Here is a 26298-nt window from a genome sequence, read left to right as displayed (position 1 = left end):
AGACAGGATGGCAGATTTAAAAAATAGTCCCCAAACAGCACATGATGCAAAGAAAAAAAGAGGTGCAATGAGGTAGCTGTGTGACTAAGCTAAGCGACCCAAGTAGGCGACACAAACACCTGGCCCATCTAGGAGTGGCACTGCAGTGTCAGACAGGATGGCAGATTCAAAAAATAGTCCCCAAACAGCACATGATGCAAAGAAAATAAGAGGTGCAATGAGGTAGCTGTGTGACTAAGCTAAGCGACCCAAGTGGCCGACACAAACACCTGGCCCATCTAGGAGTGGCATTGAGTGTCAGACAGGATGGCAGATTTAAAAAATAGTCCCCAAACAGCACATGATGCAAAGAAAAAAAGAGGTGCAATGAGGTAGCTGTGTGACTAAGCTAAGCGACCCAAGTAGGCGACACAAACACCTGGCCCATCTAGGAGTGGCACTGCAGTGTCAGACAGGATGGCAGATTCAAAAAATAGACCCCAAACAGCACATGATGCAAAGAAAAAAAGAGGTGCAATGAGGTAGCTGTGTGACTAAGCTAAGCGACCCAAGTAGGCGACACAAACACCTGGCCCATCTAGGAGTGGCACTGCAGTGTCAGACAGGATGGCAGATTCAAAAAATAGTCCCCAAACAGCACATGATGCAAAGAAAATAAGAGGTGCAATGAGGTAGCTGTGTGACTAAGCTAAGCGACCCAAGTGGCCGACACAAACACCTGGCCCATCTAGGAGTGGCATTGAGTGTCAGACAGGATGGCAGATTTAAAAAATAGTCCCCAAACAGCACATGATGCAAAGAAAAAAAGAGGTGCAATGAGGTAGCTGTGTGACTAAGCTAAGCGACCCAAGTGGCCGACACAAACACCTGGCCCATCTAGGAGTGGCACTGCAGTGTCAGACAGGATGGCAGATTTTAAAAATAGTCCCCAAACAGCACATGATGCAAAGAAAAAAAGAGGTGCAATGAGGTAGCTGTGTGACTAAGCTAAGCGACCCAAGTGGTCGACACAAACACCTGGCCCATCTAGTAGTGGCACTGCAGTGTCAGACAGGATGGCAGATTTAAAAAATAATCCCCAAACAGCACATGATGCAAAGAAAAAAGAGGAGCAATGAGGTAGCTGTGTGACTAAGCTAAGCGACCCAAGTGGCCGACACAAACACCTGGCCCATCTAGGAGTGGCACTGCAGTGTCAGACAGGATGGCAGATTAAAAAAATAGTCCCCAAACAGCACATGATGCAAAGAAAAAAAGATGTGCAATGAGGTAGCTGTGTGACTAAGCTCAGCGACCCAAGTGGCCGACACAAACACCTGGCCCATCTAGGAGTGGCACTGCAGTGTCAGACAGGATGGCAGATTCAAAAAAATAGTCCACAAACAGCACATGATGCAAAGAAAATAAGAGGTGCAATGAGGTAGCTGTGTGACTAAGCTAAGCGACCCAAGTGGCCGACACAAACACCTGGCCCATCTAGGAGTGGCACTGCAGTGTCAGACAGGATGGCAGATTTAAAAAATAGTCCCCAAACAGCACATGATGCAAAGAAAAGAAGAGGTGCAATGAGGTAGCTGTGTGACTAAGCTAAGCGACCCAAGTGGCCGACACAAACACCTGGCCCATCTAGGAGTGGCACTGCAGTGTCAGACAGGATGGCAGATTTAAAAAATAGTCCCCAAACAGCACATGATGCAAAGAAAAAAAGAGGTTCAATGAGGTAGCTGTGTGACTAAGCTGAGCGACCCAAGTGGCCGACACAAACACCTGGCCCATCTAGGAGTGGCACTGCAGTGTCAGACATGATGGCAGATTTAAAAAATAGTCCCCAAACAGCACATGATGCAAAGAAAAAAAGAGGTGCAATGAGGTAGCTGTGTGACTAAGCTAAGCGACCCAAGTGGCCGACACAAACACCTGACCCATCTAGGAGTGGCACTGCAGTGTCAGACAGGATGGCAGATTCAAAAAATAGTCCCCAAACAGCACATGATGCAAAGAAAATAAGAGGTGCAATGAGGTAGCTGTGTGACTAAGCTAAGGACCCAAGTGGCCGACACAAACACCTGGCCCATTTAGGAGTGGCACTGCAGTGTCAGACAGGATGGCAGATTTAAAAAATAGTCCCCAAACAGCACATGATGCAAAGAAAAAAAGAGGTGCAATGAGGTAGCTGTGTGACTAAGCTAAGCGACCCCAGTGGCCGACACAAACACCTGGCCCATCTAGGGGTGGCACTGCAGTGTCAGACAGGATGGCAGATTAAAAAAAATAGTCCCCAAACAGCACATGATGCAAAGAAAAAAAGATGTGCAATGAGGTAGCTGTGTGACTAAGCTCAGCGACCCAAGTGGCCGACACAAACACCTGGCCCATCTAGGAGTGGCACTGCAGTGTCAGACAGGATGGCAGATTCAAAAAAATAGTCCACAAACAGCACATGATGCAAAGAAAATAAGAGGTGCAATGAGGTAGCTAAGCGACCCAAGTGGCCGACACAAACACCTGGCCCATCTAGGAGTGGCACTGCAGTGTCAGACAGGATGGCAGATTTAAAAAATAGTCCCCAAACAGCACATGATGCAAAGAAAAAAAGAAGTGCAATGAGGTAGCTGTGTGACTAAGCTAAGCGACCCAAGTGGCCGACACAAACACCTGGCCCTTCTAGGAGTGGCACTGCAGTGTCAGACAGGATGGCAGATTTAAAAAATAATCCCCAAACAGCACATGATGCAAAAAAAAAAAAGAGGTGCAATGAGGTAGCTGTGTGACTAAGCTAAGCGACCCAAGTGGCCGACACAAACACCTGGCCCTTCTAGGAGTGGCACTGCAGTGTCAGACAGGATGGCAGATTTAAAAAATAGTCCCCAAACAGCACATGATGCAAAGAAATAAAGAGGTGCAATGAGGTAGCTGTGTGACTAAGCTAAGCGACCCAAGTGGCCGACACAAACATCTGGCCCATCTAGGAGAGGCACTGCTGTGTCAGACACAATAGCAGATTAAAAAAATAGTCCCCAAACAGCACATGATGCAAAGATATAAAGAGGTGCAATGAGGTAGCTGTGTGACTAAGCTAAGCGACCCCAGTAGCCGACACAAACACCTGGCCCATCTAGGAGTGGCACTGCAGTGTCAGACAGGATGGCAGATTAAAAAATAGTCCCCAAACAGCACATGATTCAAAGAAAAAAAGAGGTGCAATGAGGTAGCTGTGTGACTAAGCAAAGCGACCCAAGTGGCCGACACAAACACCTGGCCCATCTAGGAGTAACACTGCAGTGTCAGACAGGATGGCAGATTTAAAAAAAAGTCCCCAAACAGCACATGATGCAAAGAAAAAAAGAGGTTCAATGAGGTAGCTGTGTGACTAAGCTAAGCGACCCAAGTGGCCGACACAAACACCTGGCCCAACTAGGAGTGGCACTGCAGTGTCAGACATGATGGCAGATTTAAAAAATAGACCCCAAACAGCACATGATGCAAAGAAAAAAAGAGGTGCAATGAGGTAGCTGTGTGACTAAGCTAAGCGACCCAAGTAGGCGACACAAACACCTGGCTCATCTAGGAGTGGCACTGCAGTGTCAGACAGGATGGCAGATTCAAAAAATAGTCCCCAAACAGCACATGATGCAAAGAAAATAAGAGGTGCAATGAGGTAGCTGTGTGACTAAGCTAAGCGACCCCAGTGGCCGACACAAACACCTGGCCCATCTAGGAGTGGCATTGAGTGTCAGACAGGATGGCAGATTTAAAAAATAGTCCCCAAACAGCACATGATGCAAAGAAAAAAAGAGGTGCAATGAGGTAGCTGTGTGACTAAGCTAAGCGACCCAAGTGGCCGACACAAACACCTGGCCCATCTAGGAGTGGCACTGCAGTGTCAGACAGGATGGCAGATTTAAAAAATAGTCCCCAAACAGCACATGATGCAAAGAAAAAAAGAGGTGCAATGAGGTAGCTGTGTGACTAAGCTAAGCGACCCAAGTGGTCGACACAAACACCTGGCCCATCTAGTAGTGGCACTGCAGTGTCAGTCAGGATGGCAGATTTAAAAAATAATCCCCAAACAGCACATGATGCAAAGAAAAAAGAGGTGCAATGAGGTAGCTGTGTGACTAAGCTAAGCGACCCAAGTGGCCGACACAAACACCTGGCCCATCTAGGAGTGGCACTGCAGTGTCAGACAGGATGGCAGATTTAAAAAATAGTCCCCAAACAGCACATGATGCAAAGAAAAAAAGAGGTGCAATGAGGTAGCTGTGTGACTAAGCTAAGCGACCCAAGTGGCCGACACAAACACCTGGCTCATCTAGGAGTGGCACTGCAGTGTCAGACAGGATGGCAGATTAAAAAAATAGTCCCCAAACAGCACATGATGCAAAGAAAAAAAGATGTGCAATGAGGTAGCTGTGTGACTAAGCTCAGCGACCCAAGTGGCCGACACAAACACCTGGCCCATCTAGGAGTGGCACTGCAGTGTCAGACAGGATGGCAGATTAAAAAATAGTCCCCAAACAGCACATGATTCAAAGAAAAAAAGAGGTGCAATGAGGTAGCTGTGTGACTAAGCTAAGCGACCCAAGTGGCCGACACAAACACCTAGCCCTTCTAGGAGTGGCACTGCAGTGTCAGACAGGATGGCAGATTTAAAAAAATAATCCCCAAACAACACATGATGCAAAGAAAAAAAGAGGTGCAATGAGGTAGCTGTGTGACTAAGCTAAGCGACCCAAGTGGCCGACACAAACATCTGGCCCATCTAGGAGTGGCACTGCTGTGTCAGACAGGATAGCAGATTTAAAAAATAGTCCCCAAACAGCACATGATGCAAAGATATAAAGAGGTGCAATGAGGTAGCTGTGTGACTAAGCTAAGCCACCCAAGTGGCCGACACAAACACATGGCCCATCTAGGAGTGGCACTGCAGTGTCAGACAGGATGGCAGATTTTAAAAATAGTGCCCAAACAGCACATGATGCAAAGAAAAAAAGAGGTGCAATGAGGTAGCTGTGTGACTAAGCTAAGCGACCCAAGTGGCCGACACAAACACCTGGCCCATCTAGGAGTGGCACTGCAGTGTCAGACAGGATGGCAGATTTAAAAAATAATCCCCAAACAGCACATGATTCAAAGAAAAAAAAGAAGTGCAATGAGGTAGCTGTGTGACTAAGCTAAGCGACCCAAGTGGCCGACACAAACACCTGACCCATCTAGGAGTGGCACTGCAGTGTCAGACAGGATGGCAGATTCAAAAAATAGTCCCCAAACAGCACATGATGCAAAGAAAATAAGAGGTGCAATGAGGTAGCTGTGTGACTAAGCTAAGGACCCAAGTGGCCGACACAAACACCTGGCCCATTTAGGAGTGGCACTGCAGTGTCAGACAGGATGGCAGATTTAAAAAATAGTCCCCAAACAGCACATGATGCAAAGAAAAAAAGAGGTGCAATGAGGTAGCTGTGTGACTAAGCTAAGCGACCCCAGTGGCCGACACAAACACCTGGCCCATCTAGGAGTGGCACTGCAGTGTCAGACAGGATGGCAGATTAAAAAAAATAGTCCCCAAACAGCACATGATGCAAAGAAAAAAAGATGTGCAATGAGGTAGCTGTGTGACTAAGCTCAGCGACCCAAGTGGCCGACACAAACACCTGGCCCATCTAGGAGTGGCACTGCAGTGTCAGACAGGATGGCAGATTCAAAAAAATAGTCCACAAACAGCACATGATGCAAAGAAAATAAGAGGTGCAATGAGGTAGCTAAGCGACCCAAGTGGCCGACACAAACACCTGGCCCATCTAGGAGTGGCACTGCAGTGTCAGACAGGATGGCAGATTTAAAAAATAGTCCCCAAACAGCACATGATGCAAAGAAAAAAAGAAGTGCAATGAGGTAGCTGTGTGACTAAGCTAAGCGACCCAAGTGGCCGACACAAACACCTGGCCCTTCTAGGAGTGGCACTGCAGTGTCAGACAGGATGGCAGATTTAAAAAATAATCCCCAAACAGCACATGATGCAAAAAAAAAAAAGAGGTGCAATGAGGTAGCTGTGTGACTAAGCTAAGCGACCCAAGTGGCCGACACAAACACCTGGCCCTTCTAGGAGTGGCACTGCAGTGTCAGACAGGATGGCAGATTTAAAAAATAGTCCCCAAACAGCACATGATGCAAAGAAATAAAGAGGTGCAATGAGGTAGCTGTGTGACTAAGCTAAGCGACCCAAGTGGCCGACACAAACATCTGGCCCATCTAGGAGAGGCACTGCTGTGTCAGACACAATAGCAGATTAAAAAAATAGTCCCCAAACAGCACATGATGCAAAGATATAAAGAGGTGCAATGAGGTAGCTGTGTGACTAAGCTAAGCGACCCCAGTAGCCGACACAAACACCTGGCCCATCTAGGAGTGGCACTGCAGTGTCAGACAGGATGGCAGATTAAAAAATAGTCCCCAAACAGCACATGATTCAAAGAAAAAAAGAGGTGCAATGAGGTAGCTGTGTGACTAAGCAAAGCGACCCAAGTGGCCGACACAAACACCTGGCCCATCTAGGAGTAACACTGCAGTGTCAGACAGGATGGCAGATTTAAAAAAAAGTCCCCAAACAGCACATGATGCAAAGAAAAAAAGAGGTTCAATGAGGTAGCTGTGTGACTAAGCTAAGCGACCCAAGTGGCCGACACAAACACCTGGCCCAACTAGGAGTGGCACTGCAGTGTCAGACATGATGGCAGATTTAAAAAATAGACCCCAAACAGCACATGATGCAAAGAAAAAAAGAGGTGCAATGAGGTAGCTGTGTGACTAAGCTAAGCGACCCAAGTAGGCGACACAAACACCTGGCCCATCTAGGAGTGGCACTGCAGTGTCAGACAGGATGGCAGATTCAAAAAATAGTCCCCAAACAGCACATGATGCAAAGAAAATAAGAGGTGCAATGAGGTAGCTGTGTGACTAAGCTAAGCGACCCCAGTGGCCGACACAAACACCTGGCCCATCTAGGAGTGGCATTGAGTGTCAGACAGGATGGCAGATTTAAAAAATAGTCCCCAAACAGCACATGATGCAAAGAAAAAAAGAGGTGCAATGAGGTAGCTGTGTGACTAAGCTAAGCGACCCAAGTGGCCGACACAAACACCTGGCCCATCTAGGAGTGGCACTGCAGTGTCAGACAGGATGGCAGATTTAAAAAATAGTCCCCAAACAGCACATGATGCAAAGAAAAAAAGAGGTGCAATGAGGTAGCTGTGTGACTAAGCTAAGCGACCCAAGTGGTCGACACAAACACCTGGCCCATCTAGTAGTGGCACTGCAGTGTCAGTCAGGATGGCAGATTTAAAAAATAATCCCCAAACAGCACATGATGCAAAGAAAAAAGAGGTGCAATGAGGTAGCTGTGTGACTAAGCTAAGCGACCCAAGTGGCCGACACAAACACCTGGCCCATCTAGGAGTGGCACTGCAGTGTCAGACAGGATGGCAGATTTAAAAAATAGTCCCCAAACAGCACATGATGCAAAGAAAAAAAGAGGTGCAATGAGGTAGCTGTGTGACTAAGCTAAGCGACCCAAGTGGCCGACACAAACACCTGGCTCATCTAGGAGTGGCACTGCAGTGTCAGACAGGATGGCAGATTAAAAAAATAGTCCCCAAACAGCACATGATGCAAAGAAAAAAAGATGTGCAATGAGGTAGCTGTGTGACTAAGCTCAGCGACCCAAGTGGCCGACACAAACACCTGGCCCATCTAGGAGTGGCACTGCAGTGTCAGACAGGATGGCAGATTAAAAAATAGTCCCCAAACAGCACATGATTCAAAGAAAAAAAGAGGTGCAATGAGGTAGCTGTGTGACTAAGCTAAGCGACCCAAGTGGCCGACACAAACACCTAGCCCTTCTAGGAGTGGCACTGCAGTGTCAGACAGGATGGCAGATTTAAAAAAATAATCCCCAAACAACACATGATGCAAAGAAAAAAAGAGGTGCAATGAGGTAGCTGTGTGACTAAGCTAAGCGACCCAAGTGGCCGACACAAACATCTGGCCCATCTAGGAGTGGCACTGCTGTGTCAGACAGGATAGCAGATTTAAAAAATAGTCCCCAAACAGCACATGATGCAAAGATATAAAGAGGTGCAATGAGGTAGCTGTGTGACTAAGCTAAGCCACCCAAGTGGCCGACACAAACACATGGCCCATCTAGGAGTGGCACTGCAGTGTCAGACAGGATGGCAGATTTTAAAAATAGTGCCCAAACAGCACATGATGCAAAGAAAAAAAGAGGTGCAATGAGGTAGCTGTGTGACTAAGCTAAGCGACCCAAGTGGCCGACACAAACACCTGGCCCATCTAGGAGTGGCACTGCAGTGTCAGACAGGATGGCAGATTTAAAAAATAATCCCCAAACAGCACATGATTCAAAGAAAAAAAAGAAGTGCAATGAGGTAGCTGTGTGACTAAGCTAAGCGACCCAAGTGGCCGACACAAACACCTGGCCCATCTAGGAGTGGCACTGCAGTGTCAGACAGGATGGCAGATTTAAAAAATAGTCCCCAAACAGCACATGATGCAAAGAAAAAAAGAGGTGCAATGAGGTAGCTGTGTGACTAAGCTAAGCGACCCAAGTGGCCGACACAAACACCTGGCCCTTCTAGGAGTGGCACTGCAGTGTCAGACAGGATGGCAGATTTAAAAAAATAATCCCCAAACAACACATGATGCAAAGAAAAAAAGAGGTGCAATGAGGTAGCTGTGTGACTAAGCTAAGCGACCCAAGTGGCCGACACAAACATCTGGCCCATCTAGGAGTGGCACTGCTGTGTCAGACAGGATAGCAGATTTAAAAAATAGTCCCCAAACAGCACATGATGCAAAGATATAAAGAGGTGCAATGAGGTAGCTGTGTGACTAAGCTAAGCGACCCAAGTGGCCGACACAAACACATGGCCCATCTAGGAGTGGCACTGCAGTGTCAGACAGGATGGCAGATTTTAAAAATAGTGCTGTTAGACAGGATGGCAGATTTAAAAAATAGTCCCCAAACAGCACATGATGCAAAGATATAAAGAGGTGCAATGAGGTAGCTGTGTGACTAAGCTAAGCGACCCCAGTAGCCGACACAAACACCTGGCCCATCTAGGAGTGGCACTGCAGTGTCAGACAGGATGGCAGATTAAAAAATAGTCCCCAAACAGCACATGATGCAAAGAAAAAAAGAGGTGCAATGAGGTAGCTGTGTGACTAAGCTAAGCGACCCAAGTGGCCGACACAAACACCTGACCCATCTAGGAGTGGCACTGCAGTGTCAGACAGGATGGCAGATTCAAAAAATAGTCCCCAAACAGCACATGATGCAAAGAAAATAAGAGGTGCAATGAGGTAGCTGTGTGACTAAGCTAAGGACCCAAGTGGCCGACACAAACACCTGGCCCATTTAGGAGTGGCACTGCAGTGTCAGACAGGATGGCAGATTTAAAAAATAGTCCCCAAACAGCACATGATGCAAAGAAAAAAAGAGGTGCAATGAGGTAGCTGTGTGACTAAGCTAAGCGACCCCAGTGGCCGACACAAACACCTGGCCCATCTAGGAGTGGCACTGCAGTGTCAGACAGGATGGCAGATTAAAAAAAATAGTCCCCAAACAGCACATGATGCAAAGAAAAAAAGATGTGCAATGAGGTAGCTGTGTGACTAAGCTCAGCGACCCAAGTGGCCGACACAAACACCTGGCCCATCTAGGAGTGGCACTGCAGTGTCAGACAGGATGGCAGATTCAAAAAAATAGTCCACAAACAGCACATGATGCAAAGAAAATAAGAGGTGCAATGAGGTAGCTAAGCGACCCAAGTGGCCGACACAAACACCTGGCCCATCTAGGAGTGGCACTGCAGTGTCAGACAGGATGGCAGATTTAAAAAATAGTCCCCAAACAGCACATGATGCAAAGAAAAAAAGAAGTGCAATGAGGTAGCTGTGTGACTAAGCTAAGCGACCCAAGTGGCCGACACAAACACCTGGCCCTTCTAGGAGTGGCACTGCAGTGTCAGACAGGATGGCAGATTTAAAAAATAATCCCCAAACAGCACATGATGCAAAAAAAAAAAAAGAGGTGCAATGAGGTAGCTGTGTGACTAAGCTAAGCGACCCAAGTGGCCGACACAAACACCTGGCCCTTCTAGGAGTGGCACTGCAGTGTCAGACAGGATGGCAGATTTAAAAAATAGTCCCCAAACAGCACATGATGCAAAGAAATAAAGAGGTGCAATGAGGTAGCTGTGTGACTAAGCTAAGCGACCCAAGTGGCCGACACAAACATCTGGCCCATCTAGGAGAGGCACTGCTGTGTCAGACACAATAGCAGATTAAAAAAATAGTCCCCAAACAGCACATGATGCAAAGATATAAAGAGGTGCAATGAGGTAGCTGTGTGACTAAGCTAAGCGACCCCAGTAGCCGACACAAACACCTGGCCCATCTAGGAGTGGCACTGCAGTGTCAGACAGGATGGCAGATTAAAAAATAGTCCCCAAACAGCACATGATTCAAAGAAAAAAAGAGGTGCAATGAGGTAGCTGTGTGACTAAGCAAAGCGACCCAAGTGGCCGACACAAACACCTGGCCCATCTAGGAGTAACACTGCAGTGTCAGACAGGATGGCAGATTTAAAAAAAAGTCCCCAAACAGCACATGATGCAAAGAAAAAAAGAGGTTCAATGAGGTAGCTGTGTGACTAAGCTAAGCGACCCAAGTGGCCGACACAAACACCTGGCCCAACTAGGAGTGGCACTGCAGTGTCAGACATGATGGCAGATTTAAAAAATAGACCCCAAACAGCACATGATGCAAAGAAAAAAAGAGGTGCAATGAGGTAGCTGTGTGACTAAGCTAAGCGACCCAAGTAGGCGACACAAACACCTGGCCCATCTAGGAGTGGCACTGCAGTGTCAGACAGGATGGCAGATTCAAAAAATAGTCCCCAAACAGCACATGATGCAAAGAAAATAAGAGGTGCAATGAGGTAGCTGTGTGACTAAGCTAAGCGACCCCAGTGGCCGACACAAACACCTGGCCCATCTAGGAGTGGCATTGAGTGTCAGACAGGATGGCAGATTTAAAAAATAGTCCCCAAACAGCACATGATGCAAAGAAAAAAAGAGGTGCAATGAGGTAGCTGTGTGACTAAGCTAAGCGACCCAAGTGGCCGACACAAACACCTGGCCCATCTAGGAGTGGCACTGCAGTGTCAGACAGGATGGCAGATTTAAAAAATAGTCCCCAAACAGCACATGATGCAAAGAAAAAAAGAGGTGCAATGAGGTAGCTGTGTGACTAAGCTAAGCGACCCAAGTGGTCGACACAAACACCTGGCCCATCTAGTAGTGGCACTGCAGTGTCAGTCAGGATGGCAGATTTAAAAAATAATCCCCAAACAGCACATGATGCAAAGAAAAAAGAGGTGCAATGAGGTAGCTGTGTGACTAAGCTAAGCGACCCAAGTGGCCGACACAAACACCTGGCCCATCTAGGAGTGGCACTGCAGTGTCAGACAGGATGGCAGATTTAAAAAATAGTCCCCAAACAGCACATGATGCAAAGAAAAAAAGAGGTGCAATGAGGTAGCTGTGTGACTAAGCTAAGCGACCCAAGTGGCCGACACAAACACCTGGCTCATCTAGGAGTGGCACTGCAGTGTCAGACAGGATGGCAGATTAAAAAAATAGTCCCCAAACAGCACATGATGCAAAGAAAAAAAGATGTGCAATGAGGTAGCTGTGTGACTAAGCTCAGCGACCCAAGTGGCCGACACAAACACCTGGCCCATCTAGGAGTGGCACTGCAGTGTCAGACAGGATGGCAGATTAAAAAATAGTCCCCAAACAGCACATGATTCAAAGAAAAAAAGAGGTGCAATGAGGTAGCTGTGTGACTAAGCTAAGCGACCCAAGTGGCCGACACAAACACCTAGCCCTTCTAGGAGTGGCACTGCAGTGTCAGACAGGATGGCAGATTTAAAAAAATAATCCCCAAACAACACATGATGCAAAGAAAAAAAGAGGTGCAATGAGGTAGCTGTGTGACTAAGCTAAGCGACCCAAGTGGCCGACACAAACATCTGGCCCATCTAGGAGTGGCACTGCTGTGTCAGACAGGATAGCAGATTTAAAAAATAGTCCCCAAACAGCACATGATGCAAAGATATAAAGAGGTGCAATGAGGTAGCTGTGTGACTAAGCTAAGCCACCCAAGTGGCCGACACAAACACATGGCCCATCTAGGAGTGGCACTGCAGTGTCAGACAGGATGGCAGATTTTAAAAATAGTGCCCAAACAGCACATGATGCAAAGAAAAAAAGAGGTGCAATGAGGTAGCTGTGTGACTAAGCTAAGCGACCCAAGTGGCCGACACAAACACCTGGCCCATCTAGGAGTGGCACTGCAGTGTCAGACAGGATGGCAGATTTAAAAAATAATCCCCAAACAGCACATGATTCAAAGAAAAAAAAGAAGTGCAATGAGGTAGCTGTGTGACTAAGCTAAGCGACCCAAGTGGCCGACACAAACACCTGGCCCATCTAGGAGTGGCACTGCAGTGTCAGACAGGATGGCAGATTTAAAAAATAGTCCCCAAACAGCACATGATGCAAAGAAAAAAAGAGGTGCAATGAGGTAGCTGTGTGACTAAGCTAAGCGACCCAAGTGGCCGACACAAACACCTGGCCCTTCTAGGAGTGGCACTGCAGTGTCAGACAGGATGGCAGATTTAAAAAAATAATCCCCAAACAACACATGATGCAAAGAAAAAAAGAGGTGCAATGAGGTAGCTGTGTGACTAAGCTAAGCGACCCAAGTGGCCGACACAAACATCTGGCCCATCTAGGAGTGGCACTGCTGTGTCAGACAGGATAGCAGATTTAAAAAATAGTCCCCAAACAGCACATGATGCAAAGATATAAAGAGGTGCAATGAGGTAGCTGTGTGACTAAGCTAAGCGACCCAAGTGGCCGACACAAACACATGGCCCATCTAGGAGTGGCACTGCAGTGTCAGACAGGATGGCAGATTTTAAAAATAGTGCTGTTAGACAGGATGGCAGATTTAAAAAATAGTCCCCAAACAGCACATGATGCAAAGATATAAAGAGGTGCAATGAGGTAGCTGTGTGACTAAGCTAAGCGACCCCAGTAGCCGACACAAACACCTGGCCCATCTAGGAGTGGCACTGCAGTGTCAGACAGGATGGCAGATTAAAAAATAGTCCCCAAACAGCACATGATTCAAAGAAAAAAAGAGGTGCAATGAGGTAGCTGTGTGACTAAGCTAAGCGACCCAAGTGGCCGACACAAACACCTAGCCCTTCTAGGAGTGGCACTGCAGTGTCATACAGGATGGCAGATTTAAAAAAATAATCCCCAAACAACACATGATGCAAAGAAAAAAAGAGGTGCAATGAGGTAGCTGTGTGACTAAGCTAAGCGACCCAAGTGGCCGACACAAACACCTGGCCCATCTAGGAGTGGCACTGCAGTGTCAGACAGGATGGCAGATTTTAAAAATAGTGCCCAAACAGCACATGATGCAAAGAAAAAAAGAGGTGCAATGAGGTAGCTGTGTGACTAAGCTAAGCGACCCAAGTGGCCGACACAAACACCTGGCCCATCTAGGAGTGGCACTGCAGTGTCAGACAGGATGGCAGATTTAAAAAATAGTCCCCAAACAGCACATGATGCAAAGAAATAAAGAGGTGCAATGAGGTAGCTGTGTGACTAAGCTAAGCGACCCAAGTGGCCGAAACAAACACCTGGCCCATATAGGAGTGGCATTGCAGTGTCAGACAGGATGGCAGATTTTAAAAATAGTGCCCAAACAGCACATGATGCAAAGAAAAAAAGAGGTGCAATGAGGTAGCTGTGTGACTAAGCTAAGCGACCCAAGTGGCCGACACAAACACCTGGCCCATCTAGGAGTGGCACTGCAGTGTCAGACAGGATGGCAGATTTAAAAAAATAGTCCCCAAACAGCACATGCTGCAAAGAAAAAAAGAGGTGCAATGAGGTAGCTGTGTGACTTAACTAAGCGACCCAAGTGGCAGACACAAACACCTGGCCCATCTAGGAGTGGCACTGCAGTGTCAGACAGGATGGCAGATTTAAAAAATAGTCCCCAAACAGCAAATGATGCAAAGAAAAAAAGAGGTGCAATGAGGTAGCTGTGTGACTAAGCTAAGCGACCCAAGTGGCCGACACAAACACCTGGCCCATATAGGAGTGGCACTGCAGTGTCAGACAGGATGGCAGATTTAAAAAATAGTCCCCAAACAGCATATGATGCAAAGAAAAAAAGAGGTGCAATGAGGTAGCTGTGTGACTAAGCTAAGCGACCCAAGTGGCCGACACAAACACCTGGCCCGTCTAGGAGTGGCACCGCAGTGTCAGACAGGATGGCAGATTTAAAAAATATTCCCCAAACAGCACATGATGCAAAGAAAAAAAGAGGTGCAATGAGGTAGCTGTGTGACTAAGCTAAGCGACCCAAGTGGCCGACACAAACACCTGGCCCATCTAGGAGTGGCACTGCAGTGTCAGACAGGATGGCAGATTAAAAAATAGTCCCCAAACAGCACATGATTCAAAGAAAAAAAGAGGTGCAATGAGGTAGCTGTGTGACTAAGCTAAGCGACCCAAGTGGCCGACACAAACACCTGGCCCATCTAGGAGTGGCACTGCAGTGTCAGACAGGATGGCAGATTTAAAAAAAATAGTCCCCAAACAACACATGATGCAAAGAAAAAAAAAGGTGCAATGAGGTAGCTGTGTGACTAAGCTAAGCGACCCAAGTGGCCGACACAAACATCTGGCCCATCTAGGAGTGGCACTGCTGTGTCAGACACCATAGCAGATTAAAAAAATAGTCCCCAAACAGCACATGATGCAAAGATATAAAGAGGTGCAATGAGGTAGCTATGTGACTATGCTAAGCGACCCCAGTAGCCGACACAAACACCTGGCCCATCTAGGAGTGGCACTGCAGTGTCAGACAGGATGGCAGATTAAAAAATAGTCCCCAAACAGCACATGATTCAAAGATATAAAGAGGTGCAATGAGGTAGCTGTGTGACTAAGCTAAGCGACCCAAGTGGCCGACACAAACACCTGGCCCATCTAGGAGTAACACTGCAGTGTCAGACAGGATGGCAGATTTAAAAAAAAGTCCCCAAACAGCACATGATGCAAAGAAAAAAAGAGGTTCAATGAGGTAGCTGTGTGACTAAGCTAAGCGACCCAAGTGGCCGACACAAACACCTGGCCCATCTTGGAGTGGCACTGCAGTGTCAGACATGATGGCAGATTTAAAAAATAGTCCCCAAACAGCACATGATGCAAAGAAAAAAAGAGGTGCAATGAGGTAGCTGTGTGACTAAGCTAAGCGACCCAAGTGGCCGACACAAACACCTGACCCATCTAGGAGTGGCACTGCAGTGTCAGACAGGATGGCAGATTCAAAAAATAGTCCCCAAACAGCACATGATGCAAAGAAAATAAGAGGTGCAATGAGGTAGCTGTGTGACTAAGCTAAGCGACCCCAGTGGCCGACACAAACACCTGGCCCATCTAGGAGTGGCATTGCAGTGTCAGACAGGATGGCAGATTTAAAAAATAGTCCCCAAACAGCACATGATGCAAAGAAAAAAAGAGGTGCAATGAGGTAGCTGTGTGACTAAGCTAAGCGACCCAAGTGGTCGACACAAACACCTGGACCATCTAGGAGTGGCACTGCAGTGTCAGACAGGATGGCAGATTTAAAAAATAGTCCCCAAACAGCACATGATTCAAAGAAAAAAAGAGGTGCAATGAGGTAGCTGTGTGACTAAGCTAAGCGACCCAAGTGGTCGACACAAACACCTGGCCCATCTAGTAGTGGCACTGCAGTGTCAGACAGGATGGCAGATTTAAAAAATAATCCCCAAACAGCACATGATGCAAAGAAAAAAGAGGTGCAATGAGGTAGCTGTGTGACTAAGCTAAGGACCCAAGTGGCCGACACAAACACCTGGCCCATCTAGGAGTGGCACTGCAGTGTCAGACAGGATGGCAGATTTAAAAAATAGTCCCCAAACAGCACATGATGCAAAGAAAAAAAGAGGTGCAATGAGGTAGCTGTGTGACTAAGCTAAGCGACCCCAGTGGCCGACACAAACACCTGGCCCATCTAGGAGTGGCACTGCAGTGTCAGACAGGATTGCAGATTAAAAAAATAGTCCCCAAACAGCACATGATGCAAAGAAAAAAAGATGTGCAATGAGGTAGCTGTGTGACTAAGCTCAGCGACCCAAGTGGCCGACACAAACACCTGGCCCATCTAGAAGTGGCACTGCAGTGTCAGACAGGATGGCAGATTCAAAAAAATAGTCCACAAACAGCACATGATGCAAAGAAAATAAGAGGTGCAATGAGGTAGCTATGTGACTAAGCTAAGCGACCCAAGTGGCCGACACAAACACCTGGCCCATCTAGGAGTGGCACTGCAGTGTCAGACAGGATGGCAGATTTAAAAAATAGTCCACAAACAGCACATGATGCAAAGATATAAAGAGGTGCAATGAGGTAGCTGTGTGACTAAGCTAAGCGACCCCGGTAGCCGACACAAACACCTGGCCCATCTAGGAGTGGCACTGCAGTGTCAGACAGGATGGCAGATTTAAAAAAATAATCCCCAAACAACACATGATGCAAAGAAAAAAAGAGGTGCAATGAGGTAGCTGTGTGACTAAGCTAAGCGACCCAAGTGGCCGACACAAACATCTGGCCCATCTAGGAGTGGCACTGCTGTGTCAGACAGGATAGCAGATTTAAAAAATAGTCCCCAAACAGCACATGATGCAAAGATATAAAGAGGTGCAATGAGGTAGCTGTGTGACTAAACTAAGCGACCCAAGTGGCCGACACAAACACCTGGCCCATCTAAGAGTGGCACTGCAGTGTCAGACAGGATGGCAGATTTTAAAAATAGTGCCCAAACAGCACATGATGCAAAGAAAAAAAGAGGTGCAATGAGGTAGCTGTGTGACTAAGCTAAGCGACCCAAGTGGCCGACACAAACACCTGGCCCATCTAGGAGTGGCACTGCAGTGTCAGACAGGATGGCAGATTTAAAAAATAATCCCCAAACAGCACATGATGCAAAGAAAAAAAGAAGTGCAATGAGGTAGCTGTGTGACTAAGCTAAGCGACCCAAGTGGCCGACACAAACACCTGGCCCATCTAGGAGTGGCACTGCAGTGTCAGACAGGATGGCAGATTTAAAAAATAGTCCCCAAACAGCACATGATGCAAAGAAATAAAGAGGTGCAATGAGGTAGCTGTGTGACTAAGCTAAGCGACCCAAGTGGCCGACACAAACATCTGGCCCATCTAGGAGAGGCACTGCTGTGTCAGACACAATAGCAGATTAAAAAAATAGTCCCCAAACAGCACATGATGCAAAGATATAAAGAGGTGCAATGAGGTAGCTGTGTGACTAAGCTAAGCGACCCCAGTAGCCGACACAAACACCTGGCCCATCTAGGAGTGGCACTGCAGTGTCAGACAGGATGGCAGATTAAAAAATAGTCCCCAAACAGCACATGATTCAAAGAAAAAAAGAGGTGCAATGAGGTAGCTGTGTGACTAAGCTCAGCGACCCAAGTAGCCGACACAAACACCTGGCCCATCTAGGAGTGGCACTGCAGTGTCAGACAGGATGGCAGATTTAAAAAATAATCCCCAAACAGCACATGATGCAAAGAAAAAAGAGGTGCAATGAGGTAGCTGTGTGACTAAGCTAAGCGACCCAAGTGGCCGACACAAACACCTGGCCCATCTAGGAGTGGCACTGCAGTGTCAGACAGGATGGCAGATTTAAAAAATAGTCCCCAAACAGCACATGATGCAAAGAAAAAAAGAGGTGCAATGAGGTAGCTGTGTGACTAAGCTAAGCGACCCAAGTGGCCGACACAAACACCTGGCCCATCTAGGAGTGGCACTGCAGTGTCAGACAGGATGGCAGATTAAAAAAATAGTCCCCAAACAGCACATGATGCAAAGAAAAAAAGATGTGCAATGAGGTAGCTGTGTGACTAAGCTCAGCGACCCAAGTGGCCGACACAAACACCTGGCCCATCTAGGAGTGGCACTGCAGTGTCAGACAGGATGGCAGATTAAAAAATAGTCCCCAAACAGCACATGATTCAAAGAAAAAAAGAGGTGCAATGAGGTAGCTGTGTGACTAAGCTAAGCGACCCAAGTGGCCGACACAAACACCTAGCCCTTCTAGGAGTGGCACTGCAGTGTCAGACAGGATGGCAGATTTAAAAAAATAATCCCCAAACAACACATGATGCAAAGAAAAAAAGAGGTGCAATGAGGTAGCTGTGTGACTAAGCTAAGCGACCCAAGTGGCCGACACAAACATCTGGCCCATCTAGGAGTGGCACTGCTGTGTCAGACAGGATAGCAGATTTAAAAAATAGTCCCCAAACAGCACATGATGCAAAGATATAAAGAGGTGCAATGAGGTAGCTGTGTGACTAAGCTAAGCGACCCAAGTGGCCGACACAAACACATGGCCCATCTAGGAGTGGCACTGCAGTGTCAGACAGGATGGCAGATTTTAAAAATAGTGCCCAAACAGCACATGATGCAAAGAAAAAAAGAGGTGCAATGAGGTAGCTGTGTGACTAAGCTAAGCGACCCAAGTGGCCGACACAAACACCTGGCCCATCTAGGAGTGGCACTGCAGTGTCAGACAGGATGGCAGATTTAAAAAATAATCCCCAAACAGCACATGATTCAAAGAAAAAAAAGAAGTGCAATGAGGTAGCTGTGTGACTAAGCTAAGCGACCCAAGTGGCCGACACAAACACCAGCCCATCTAGGAGTGGCACTGCAGTGTCAGACAGGATGGCAGATTAAAAAATAGTCCTCAAACAGCACATGATGCAAAGAAAAAAAGAGGTGCAATGAGGTAGCTGTGTGACTAAGCTAAGCGACCCAAGTGGCCGACACAAACACCTAGCCCTTCTAGGAGTGGCACTGCAGTGTCAGACAGGATGGCAGATTTAAAAAAATAATCCCCAAACAACACATGATGCAAAGAAAAAAAGAGGTGCAATGAGGTAGCTGTGTGACTAAGCTAAGCGACCCAAGTGGCCGACACAAACATCTGGCCCATCTAGGAGTCGCACTGCTGTGTCAGACAGGATAGCAGATTTAAAAAATAGTCCCCAAACAGCACATGATGCAAAGATATAAAGAGGTGCAATGAGGTAGCTGTGTGACTAAGCTAAGCGACCCAAGTGGCCGACACAAACACATGGCCCATCTAGGAGTGGCACTGCAGTGTCAGACAGGATGGCAGATTTTAAAAATAGTGCTGTTAGACAGGATGGCAGATTTAAAAAATAGTCCCCAAACAGCACATGATGCAAAGATATAAAGAGGTGCAATGAGGTAGCTGTGTGACTAAGCTAAGCGACCCCAGTAGCCGACACAAACACCTGGCCCATCTAGGAGTGGCACTGCAGTGTCAGACAGGATGGCAGATTAAAAAATAGTCCCCAAACAGCACATGATTCAAAGAAAAAAAGAGGTGCAATGAGGTAGCTGTGTGACTAAGCTAAGCGACCCAAGTGGCCGACACAAACACCTTGCCCTTCTAGGAGTGGCACTGCAGTGTCAGACAGGATGGCAGATTTAAAAAAATAATCCCCAAACAACACATGATGCAAAGAAAAAAAGAGGTGCAATGAGGTAGCTGTGTGACTAAGCTAAGCGACCCAAGTGGCCGACACAAACACCTGGCCCATCTAGGAGTGGCACTGCAGTGTCAGACAGGATGGCAGATTTTAAAAATAGTGCCCAAACAGCACATGATGCAAAGAAAAAAAGAGGTGCAATGAGGTAGCTGTGTGACTAAGCTAAGCGACCCAAGTGGCCGACACAAACACCTGGCCCATCTAGGAGTGGCACTGCAGTGTCAGACAGGATGGCAGATTTAAAAAATAGTCCCCAAACAGCACATGATGCAAAGAAATAAAGAGGTGCAATGAGGTAGCTGTGTGACTAAGCTAAGCGACCCAAGTGGCCGAAACAAACACCTGGCCCATATAGGAGTGGCATTGCAGTGTCAGACAGGATGGCAGATTTTAAAAATAGTGCCCAAACAGCACATGATGCAAAGAAAAAAAGAGGTGCAATGAGGTAGCTGTGTGACTAAGCTAAGCGACCCAAGTGGCCGACACAAACACCTGGCCCATCTAGGAGTGGCACTGCAGTGTCAGACAGGATGGCAGATTTAAAAAAATAGTCCCCAAACAGCACATGCTGCAAAGAAAAAAAGAGGTGCAATGAGGTAGCTGTGTGACTTAACTAAGCGACCCAAGTGGCAGACACAAACACCTGGCCCATCTAGGAGTGGCACTGCAGTGTCAGACAGGATGGCAGATTTAAAAAATAGTCCCCAAACAGCACATGATGCAAAGAAAAAAAGAGGTGCAATGAGGTAGCTGTGTGACTAAGCTAAGCGACCCAAGTGGCCGACACAAACACCTGGCCCATCTAGGAGTGGCACTGCAGTGTCAGACAGGATGGCAGATTTAAAAAAATAGTCCCCAAACAACACATGATGCAAAGAAAAAAAGTGCAATGAGGTAGCTGTGTGACTAAGCTAAGCGACCCAAGTGGCCGACACAAACATCTGGCCCATCTAGGAGTGGCACTGCTGTGTCAGACACCATAGCAGATTAAAAAAATAGTCCCCAAACAGCACATGATGCAAAGATATAAAGAGGTGCAATGAGGTAGCTGTGTGACTATGCTAAGCGACCCCAGTAGCCGACACAATCACATGGCCCATCTAGGAGTGGCACTGCAGTGTCAGACAGGATGGCAGATTAAAAAATAGTCCCCAAACAGCACATGATTCAAAGAAAAAAAGAGGTGCAATGAGGTAGCTGTGTGACTAAGCTAAGCGACCCAAGTGGCCGACACAAACACCTGGCCCATCTAGGAGTGGCACTGCAGTGTCAGACAGGATGGCAGATTTAAAAAATAGTCCCCAAACAGCAAATGATGCAAAGAAAAAAAGAGGTGCAATGAAGTAGCTGTGTGACTAAGCTAAGCGACCCAAGTGGCCGACACAAACACCTGGCCCATCTAGGAGTGGCACTGCAGTGTCAGACAGGATGGCAGATTTAAAAAATAGTCCCCAAACAGCACATGATGCAAAGAAAAAAAGAGGTGCAATGAGGTAGCTGTGTGACTAAGCTAAGCGACCCAAGTGGCCGACACAAACACCTGGCCCATCTAGGAGTGGCACCGCAGTGTCAGACAGGAAGGCAGATTTAAAAAATAATAATCCCCAAACAGCACATGATGCAAAGAAAAAAAGAGGTGCAATGAGGTAGCTGTGTGACTAAGCTAAGCGACCCAAGTGGCCGACACAAACACCTGGCCCATCTAGGAGTGGCACTGCAGTGTCAGACAGGATGGCAGATTAAAAAATAGTCCCCAAACAGCACATGATTCAAAGAAAAAAAGAGGTGCAATGAGGTAGCTGTGTGACTAAGCTAAGCTACCCAAGTGGCCGACACAAACACCTGGCCCATCTAGGAGTGGCACTGCAGTGTCAGACAGGATGGCAGATTTAAAAAAATAGTCCCCAAACAGCACATGATGCAAAGATATAAAGAGGTGCAATGAGGTAGCTGTGTGACTATGCTAAGCGACCCCAGTAGCCGACACAAACACCTGGCCCATCTAGGAGTGGCACTGCAGTGTCAGACAGGATGGCAGATTAAAAAATAGTCCCCAAACAGCACATGATTCAAAGATATAAAGAGGTGCAATGAGGTAGCTGTGTGACTAAGCTAAGTGACCCAAGTGGCCGACACAAACACCTGGCCCATCTAGGAGTGGCACTGCAGTGTCAGACAGGATGGCAGATTTAAAAAATAGTCCCCAAACAGCACATGATGCAAAGAAAAAAAGAGGTGCAATGGGGTAGCTGTGTGACTAAGCTAAGCGACAAAAGTGGCCGACACAAACACCTGGCCCATCTAGGAGTGGCACCGCAGTGTCAGACAGGAAGGCAGATTTAAAAAATAATCCCCAAACAGCACATGATGCAAAGAAAAAAAGAGGTGCAATGAGGTAGCTGTGTGACTAAGCTAAGCGACCCAAGTGGCCGACACAAACACCTGGCCCATCTAGGAGTGGCACTGCAGTGTCAGACAGGATGGCAGATTAATAAATAGTCCCCAAACAGCACATGATTCAAAGAAAAAAAGAGGTGCAATGAGGTAGCTGTGTGACTAAGCTAAGCGACCCAAGTGGCCAACACAAACACCTGGCCCATCTAGGAGTGGCACTGCAGTGTCAGACAGGATGGCAGATTTAAAAAAATAGTCCCCAAACAGCACATGATGCAAAGATATAAAGAGGTGCAATGAGGTAGCTGTGTGACTATCTTAAGCGACCCCAGTAGCCGACACAAACACCTGGCCCATATAGGAGTGGCACTGCAGTGTCAGACAGGATGGCAGATTAAAAAATAGTCCCCAAACAGCACATGATTCAAAGATATAAAGAGGTGCAATGAGGTAGCTGTGTGACTAAGCTAAGCGACCCAAGTGGCCGACACAAACACCTGGCCCATCTAGGAGTGGCACTGCAGTGTCAGACAGGATGGCAAATTTAAAAAATAGTCCCCAAACAGCACATGATGCAAAGAAAAAAAGAGGTGCAATGAGGTAGCTGTGTGACTAAGCTAAGCGACCCAAGTGGCCGACACAAACACCTGGCCCATCTAGGAGTGGCACCGCAGTGTCAGACAGGAAGGCAGATTTAAAAAATAATCCCCAAACAGCACATGATGCAAAGAAAAAAAGAGGTTCAATGAGGTAGCTGTGTGACTAAGCTAAGCGACCCAAGTGGCCGACACAAACACCTGGCCCATCTAGGAGTGGCACTGCAGTGTCAGACAGGATGGCAGATTTAAAAAATAGTCCCCAAACAGCACATGATTCAAAGAAAAAAAGAGGTACAATGAGGTAGCTGTGTGACTAAGCTAAGCGACCCAAGTGGCCGACACAAACACCTGGCCCATCTAGGAGTGGCACTGCAGTGTCAGACAGGATGGCAGATTTAAAAAAATAGTCCCCAAACAGCACATGATGCAAAGATATAAAGAGGTGCAATGAGGTAGCTGTGTGACTATGCTAAGCGACCCCAGTAGCCGACACAAACACCTGGCCCATCTAGGAGTAACACTGCAGTGTCAGACAGGATGGCAGATTTAAAAAAAAGTCCCCAAACAGCACATGATGCAAAGAAAATAAGAGGTGCAATGAGGTAGCTGTGTGACTAAGCTAAGCGACCCCAGTGGCCGACACAAACACCTGGCCCATCTAGGAGTGGCATTGCAGTTTCAGACAGGATGGCAGATTTAAAAAATAGTCCCCAAACAGCACATGATGCAAAGAAAAAAAGAGGTGCAATGAGGTAGCTGTGTGACTAAGCTAAGCGACCCAAGTGGCCGACACAAACACCTGGCCCATCTAGGAGTGGCACTGCAGTGTCAGACAGGATGGCAGATTTAAAAAATAGTCCCCAAACAGCACATGATGCAAAGAAAAAAAGAGGTGCAATGAGGTAGCTGTGTGACTAAGCTAAGCGACCCAAGTGGTCGACACAAACACCTGGCCCATCTAGTAGTGGCAATGCAGTGTCAGACAGGATGGCAGATTTAAAAAATAATCCCCAAACAGCACATGATGCAAAGAAAAAAGAGGTGCAATGAGGTAGCTGTATGACTAAGCTAAGGACCCAAGTGGCTGACACAAACACCTGGCCCATCTAGGAGTGGCACTGCAGTGTCAGACAGGATGGCAGATTTTAAAAATAGTGCCCAAACAGCACATGATGCAATGAAAAAAAGAGGTGCAATGAGGTGGCTGTGTGACTAAGCTAAGCGACCCAAGTGGCCGACACAAACACCTGGCCCATCTAGGAGTGGCACTGCAGTGTCAGACAGGATGGCAGATTTAAAAAATAGTCTCCAAACAGCACATGATGCAAAGAAAAAAAGAGGTGCAATGAGGTAGCTGTGTGACTAAGCTAAGCGACCCAAGTGGCCGACACAAACACCTGGCCCATCTAGGAGTGGCACTGCAGTGTCAGACAGGATGGCAGATTTAAAAAAATAGTCCCCAAACAACACATGATGCAAAGAAAAAAAAAGATGCAATGAGGTAGCTGTGTGACTAAGCTAAGCGACCCAAGTGGCCGACACAAACATCTGGCCCATCTAGGAGTGGCACTGCTGTGTCAGACACAATAGCAGATTAAAAAAATAGTCCCCAAACAGCACATGATGCAAAGATATAAAGAGGTGCAATGAGGTAGCTGTGTGACTATGCTAAGCGACCCCAGTAGCCGACACAAACACCTGGCCCATCTAGGAGTGGCACTGCAGTGTCAGACAGGATGGCAGATTAAAAAATAGTCCCCAAACAGCACATGATTCAAAGAAAAAAAGAGGTGAATGAGGTAGCTGTGTGACTAAGCTAAGCGACCCAAGTGGCCGACACAAACACCTGGCCCATCTAGGAGTGGCACTGCAGTGTCAGACAGGATGGCAGATTTAAAAAATAGTCCCCAAACAGCAAATGATGCAAAGAAAAAAAGAGGTGCAATGAGGTAGCTGTGTGACTAAGCTAAGCGACCCAAGTGGCCGACACAAACACCTGGCCCATCTAGGAGTGGCACTGCAGTGTCAGACAGGATGGCGGATTTAAAAAATAGTCCCCAAACAGCATATGATGCAAAGAAAAAAAGAGGTGCAATGAGGTAGCTGTGTGACTAAGCTAAGCGACCCCAGTGGCCGACACAAACACCTGGCCCATCTAGGAGTGGCATTGCAGTGTCAGACAGGATGGCAGATTTAAAAAATAGTCCCCAAACAGCACATGATGCAAAGAAAAAAAGAGGTGCAATGAGGTAGCTGTGTGACTAAGCTAAGCGACCCAAGTGGTCGACACAAACACCTGGACCATCTAGGAGTGGCACTGCAGTGTCAGACAGGATGGCAGATTTAAAAAATAGTCCCCAAACAGCACATGATTCAAAGAAAAAAAGAGGTGCAATGAGGTAGCTGTGTGACTAAGCTAAGCGACCCAAGTGGTCGACACAAACACCTGGCCAATCTAGTAGTGGCACTGCAGTGTCAGACAGGATGGGAGATTTAAAAAATAATCCCCAAACAGCACATGATGCAAAGAAAAAAGAGGAGCAATGAGGTAGCTGTGTGACTAAGCTAAGGACCCAAGTGGCCGACACAAACACCTGGCCCATCTAGGAGTGGCACTGCAGTGTCAGACAGGATGGCAGATTTAAAAAATAGTCCCCAAACAGCACATGATGCAAAGAAAAAAAGAGGTGCAATGAGGTAGCTGTGTGACTAAGCTAAGCGACCCCAGTGGCCGACACAAACACCTGGCCCATCTAGGAGTGGCACTGCAGTGTCAGACAGGATTGCAGATTAAAAAAATAGTCCCCAAACAGCACATGATGCAAAGAAAAAAAGATGTGCAATGAGGTAGCTGTGTGACTAAGCTCAGCGACCCAAGTGGCCGACACAAACACCTGGCCCATCTAGGAGTGGCACTGCAGTGTCAGACAGGATGGCAGATTCAAAAAAATAGTCCACAAACAGCACATGATGCAAAGAAAATAAGAGGTGCAATGAGGTAGCTGTGTGACTAAGCTAAGCGACCCAAGTGGCCGACACAAACACCTGGCCCATCTAGGAGTGGCACTGCAGTGTCAGACAGGATGGCAGATTTAAAAAATAGTCCACAAACAGCACATGATGCAAAGATATAAAGAGGTGCAATGAGGTAGCTGTGTGACTAAGCTAAGCGACCCCGGTAGCCGACACAAACACCTGGCCCATCTAGGAGTGGCACTGCAGTGTCAGACAGGATGGCAGATTTAAAAAAATAATCCCCAAACAACACATGATGCAAAGAAAAAAAGAGGTGCAATGAGGTAGCTGTGTGACTAAGCTAAGCGACCCAAGTGGCCGACACAAACATCTGGCCCATCTAGGAGTGGCACTGCTGTGTCAGACAGGATAGCAGATTTAAAAAATAGTCCCCAAACAGCACATGATGCAAAGATATAAAGAGGTGCAATGAGGTAGCTGTGTGACTATGCTAAGCGACCCCAGTAGCCGACACAAACACCTGGCCCATCTAGGAGTAAC

The sequence above is a fragment of the Pseudophryne corroboree genome, chromosome 10 (genome assembly GCF_028390025.1).
Source record: "Pseudophryne corroboree isolate aPseCor3 chromosome 10, aPseCor3.hap2, whole genome shotgun sequence".
Lineage (NCBI taxonomy): Eukaryota > Metazoa > Chordata > Amphibia > Anura > Myobatrachidae > Pseudophryne > Pseudophryne corroboree.
The sequence above is the reverse complement of the archived record's forward strand: the minus strand, read 5'-3'. Positions refer to the sequence as shown.